This window comes from Pteronotus mesoamericanus, unplaced genomic scaffold (assembly GCF_021234165.1).
Source record: "Pteronotus mesoamericanus isolate MK-2021 breed Mesoamerican mustached bat unplaced genomic scaffold, CSHL_Meso_final contig_22, whole genome shotgun sequence".
NCBI lineage: Eukaryota > Metazoa > Chordata > Mammalia > Chiroptera > Mormoopidae > Pteronotus > Pteronotus mesoamericanus.
This window is the reverse complement of record NW_026555090.1, coordinates 2,096,917-2,102,236: the sequence shown is the minus strand read 5'-3', so window position 1 is coordinate 2,102,236 and position 5,320 is coordinate 2,096,917.

Genomic DNA, 5,320 nt, shown 5'->3' with positions numbered 1-5,320 from the left:
AAGTAGAAGTTTCAAGGGCCACATAGGTGGGTCAAAAAGTTTGTCCCTGATAATCCATTGTTATACACAAAGCCCCTAATTCCAGTTCTAGGTAGTTGAAGGGGCAGAAGTTTCCCTTGAACAGGAAACTAAAATTGCCTTTGGCTCAGAGTAATCTGCACACCACAGAGGCCCATCTCGGGGTGGACCGTCCTGGAACCCCGTACCATCTCAGGGGGCGTCCACAGGTTCTGGGGATCGAGACTTGGATGTCTTTGGGCTCTGAGTCAGCCTGCAAAAGGGGTCGGGTCTAAGTGCCACCAGAAAGGGGCCCTGCCAAGAGCGGGTCTGCCGCAGGCCAACCTCTGGTGTGTGGGTTCTTGACTTCGTGCAGGACAATTGCAGACATTTATCAAAGCTGGGGGAGGGCATGGGGTAGAAGAAGCAGTGGGAGAGCCCAGGCGGGGCTGCCTTGGCCCCCGGAACGGTTCGCCCGGGAGGAGCAGCCACAGCCCACTGCTCCCCCTGTTGCAAGTCTCGTGGGGACCCTTAGGGTTTAGGACATGGGCCACCTTGAGGGGAAGAAAGGCGTGGGCTCCTGGGCGGGAGAGCGCAGAGCACACTGGGTCCTTGTCTTGAGAGTTTTTAAAGGCTGGGGGTTTAGGAGCGATCTTAGGCGAGGATCGCAAGAGAATATCCAGCATCTTTTCCAGGTGTGTCCTTTCTGGGGGTCTTTCGTCATTGCAGCTGGTCCTGGTGTCGCCCACCTTTTGCTGCCTTTCTGAGCCTGGGGCTGAAATACAACTGAGGCCTGGATGTTGTCTCCAGGGAGGAAAGGTGGGGGAAGGGTGTCTAAACTAAATGACCAGCAATAGGAAAGGTCGGGGGACAGTGGATGAAAAGGGGACCACACACTAACCCTGACCAGCTCAGGGGAGGCCTGCGTGGCAGCCTTGCAAACGCAGACCGAAAGTAACCTCACAGGATGGTCTGAAATGAAAACTTCCCAAGTAAAAGCAGGTCATGGCAGGTCGTCTTGGCCTAGGCCAGTGTCTTCCCTGACAAAGTCAGCCTTTCCCTTAACTGAGCCAGTCTATTGTCTTTTTGCGTCTAAGGTAACAGACCTTCGGAACGTCCAAGTGACCCCTTCGGCCAGGCCCCTCAGGGCGCAACCTCCCTCTGAACCGGGGAGATCACGATCCCCTCATCGCTATTTGATAATAATTAGATAATCACGTGAATTGTTAACTATTTAACTGTCCTGTATCTGCCTCTGTAAAAGAAGATAGTCTATCATTTTACTTTTTACCCAGTCCCGGAGGTCTCCCCGCTTGGTCTTCTCCCGCCTCCCTGACCTGTCACCAGTGAATTCCGAGTGATCCCTCAGGCCTCCTTTGATCGGAATGTGTAAGTCGCAAAACTGCCCTTCTCTGGAGCATTGTCTCAATCTGTTGGGATTTCGTTTCCCAGCAGTTGTCATTGTTTTGGCTCAAATAAACTCATAAAAATTCTTACAGGTTGGGATGTTCCTTAGCTGACAGGTCCAAGCAGCAGGGCCAGCACCAAGCCAGGGAGGGCAGGCCACCCCGGGGCGAGGTCGGCAGCCGAGCTGCAGCCCTGAGCCCCTGCCACCTTCTGCCCTGGGGCTTCTGCCTCTGGCTGTGCATTGCCTGGCCAGTTCGTCCAGCTGCCTCAGTTCCCTGATCCCACTTGCGAGGACTTCCCCAAGCAGCTTGTTACCCTGCCTCATCAGGAAGGAAGCAGCCTGCCGTAGATGGTTCTGCCATGCCTGTGCCAAGGGCCCGCTTTCTCTCCTGTGGCAGCTGTGGGGGCGACCCCAGGGGCAGTTCCGGGATGAGACTTGGGGCTCTCCCAGCCGCCAGCCCTGATGCCCCTTGCTCGCGGCCCACCATCCACCCTCACTTTGGGTGCCTGAACCCCTCCAGGGCCCTCCTGATCAAGCCCTATTTGTAGGGTCCTGCTTGGTCTTAGAACCAGGCTCCTTGCCCTCCAGCACAGATGTGCTGCTCCCCACACCGCTTTCTGAGCTCACCGCGCAAGCGGCTGCGGAGGCCCCGTGGGTGGCCTGGGGGCTATGGTAGAGGCCTGGCCTCCAGCCCGCCCGGGTTCAAACTCCAGCCCTGCCACTTGCTGCCGAGGGCCCATGGGAGGGAGGGCTGCTCACCCTTTAGTGTGTGACTCGGCACAGAAAAGGTACTTTGAAAAACAGACCAAAGAGGCTGCGGGGCCTGCAGGCCCCAGAGGACAGGTGTTGGCCTAACAGAGGAAGCCCTCCCCCTTCTGGCCTGCGGCACCTCAGACTTGGGGTGGCGTAAATCCCAATCCCCAGGTGGCTGCACCATGCTGAGGCCTTGAAGCCTCCGCTGAAACTGAGCGGAAAGAGCCCTGTTACAACATCCTGTCACCGTGGGGTCTGGGGCAGGCAGTAGACAGGGAGGAGCAGCGGGGGGGGGGGGCGGGCGGGGGGGCGGGGGGCGGAGCTCCCCGTGGGGCCGAGCCAGGGCCTGGGCAGTGCCACCTGCCAGGCCTCTTGGGGCGCTGGAGCTGGGGACAGCCTTCTGCCATCTTCCTCTTCTTTCCCTTCAACTTTTTTAACTAAACCTTTTATTTTGAGATAACCGCAGATTCACATACATCTTCTCAACTTTTTATATAGAAACAATTCAGACCTTCAGAAAAACTGTAGGAATGGTAGGAGCAACACCCATATACCCCTCACTTGCATTCACTAATTCATATCTGATTGAGCTCATGGTTTTTAATATATTATCCATAGCTATATAGACACACATAGAAGTAAATATGAACATATGGACATTCTCTATTCCCTAAGAAATATCTCTAAAAACTCTTTTTTTTAAAATATTTTATTTATTTATTTTTAGAGAGAGGGGAAGGGAGGGAGAGAGGGAGAGAAACATTGATGTGAGACATGAACATCAATTGGTTGCCTCTCTTGGGGGGCCCCTACTGGGGACCTGGCCTGCAACCCAAGCATGTGCCCTGACTGGGGATTGAACCGGAGACCCTTCGGTTCTCAGGCCAGCACTCAATCCACTGAGCCACGCCAACCAGGGCTAAAAAGTCTTTATATATAAAACATATATAATGAGTTCATATAGAAAATTAATATATGTAAGTTGAGAGGGTATACATTTACATAACGGGTATATATGTGTATATTTTTCTCACTCTCTCTCTAGCTGTGTCTGCAGAGAGCGTCTGTAAGCAATGACACCTGCACACATAGAACCCGAGCACCAGCTCCACGCTGGTGCCTAAACACCATCCTCCATCTAAAAATACTGTCCTCCATCTCTTTGGAGAGATGGCTGATTCCAGGACTGGAGCAGAAAAAGTCCTGGGTGAGCCTGGAACATATTGTCAGAAAGTTAAGAAGTGCACAGGGAACAGAGAGGACTTGTCCAAAGGACAATGAGGCCTCTCGAGGGCGGTCCCACTGGCCAAAACTGGGACAACTTAAGCATCGAAAAAATAACAATAATAATAGATTATTATCCATTGAAGAAAATATGAAAGCATGATATAGACACATTGACAGAAATGAAGGCAGAAAAACTTTTTTACAGGAAAAATTAATCTTGCTTCACACTGATCTGTCTAATTCCAGCAGACACCGCAGGGCTCCTCCTCACTGTCCCCTTCCGGGCCACGTCTCCTTTCTTTCCCAGAGAGAACAGCACCCCGTGTTTGTCACTTTCCCACAACACTCACACAGGAGTGACAGGATCGCCACACCAGTGTTTGTAACAAGCCCAGAAACGAAGGTCCAGGTTCGCCCGCTGTTCTTTCTGACCACGGGCTCCCAGTCTCTGGGACGGGCGGGCACGTGTGCGACGCCCGGGGCAGGAGATGTAAGTGTGGTGTGTCCCCCTGCGGGGGCTGAGCCGGGTTTGTGTAGAGGGAAGGTGAGTAACAAAGTGCAGCTCCCGCTGCACCCGCGTCCCGCCCGTGTGCGCTTATTCTTAGCTGGCCCGCCCTGGACCCCTGGGCGCCAGCCCAGGCTCCCCGCCTCACCATGCAGCCCCGTTTCCTGTCCAACAAGATGAAAGAAAGTGTCCCGGGCCAGGAGAAACTTGCCCAGCCGCAGGCACAAGTGAGCACGGGTGGGAAAGGAGCTGCTTGTAGGACGAAGGTAGTTCACACAACCACGGCCACAGCAGGCGATGAAAACCGTCAGCGCTCCTCAGAGAAGTTAGGGGTGAGCAGCGTCTCTGGCATTGAAGAGGTGTGTTCACAAGAGAAGGAACGGTGGGCCACTGGAACGGCCCTAAGGCTCAGGCACCTCTGGCTGCGACACTTCCCACTCGGGCAACCACCTGGCGGGGGCAAGGGGGCTGGCCACGCTCTGCCCAGCGGCCTGTGGTTGGAAAGCGCTGCGGGCCCCAGGAGAGGATGAGGACAATGAAGTTCCTGCCCTCGGGGAGAATCGTGAAGAGTTTTCCAAGAATGAAGCAAAGTGGATGGCGTCGACCTCTGGAGAAGACAAACTTGAAGTTACTGGGAGCTGCTATTTTACATTACGGCTACCTTTTCAAATTTCGTTCATGGATCTGATAAAATCTACCTCTCTGATATTTTTAAGCCCTAGCCCCTTGCCTATGGCAGCTCTTTTCAGTTTTTGCTCATACACAAATCATTCTTTGCAGCTACTTAAACTGAAGAAGCCTGGGAATATAGTTTGAAACAAAGATTAATAAAGTTTTTGCCTAGTATAATTTTTTAAAAATTTCATTGACACGGGTTTGTACACAGAAAACAAAGTTGCTTCCAGAAAGCCAATCGTGGCATGTAATATGACAGATAATGTTTCATGGGATTTTATTATTAAAGATTGAGTGTGATAGCATAACATAAAAAAAAGAAACGAAGTGTGAGTCCACAGGTGAGCGGGGCAACGGCTTGGCAGGGCCTCGCACGCCAGGAAAGGAGCTGGGGTTGAGGCAGTGAGCGCGGGGCGGTCGCAGAGGCCCTGGGGCTTAGGAAATGGGGCCGACAGATCAGTGGCGAAGTGGCGGAGGTGGCGGGGGAGGCGCCATGCTGGAGCGCCAGGACGGCTTGCCCACTCTCCTTGGAGACCTCAGTTTCACCATCTGTGACATGGGTACAAGGAGAGGGACCCTCCCCAGGGCTGCCGGAGACTCCCCAAGAGCCACACCTGCCTTGAGGGTCTGAGGTGAGAGTGGGCCCCCACACCCTCCCCGCTCTGTGACAGGCCTCTGCTTCCTGTTTCTCCCAACAGGGGCAGTTTCAGTCTCAGCTTCAAAAGAACAAACGCGTTCTCAAAACAGAGGAAGAC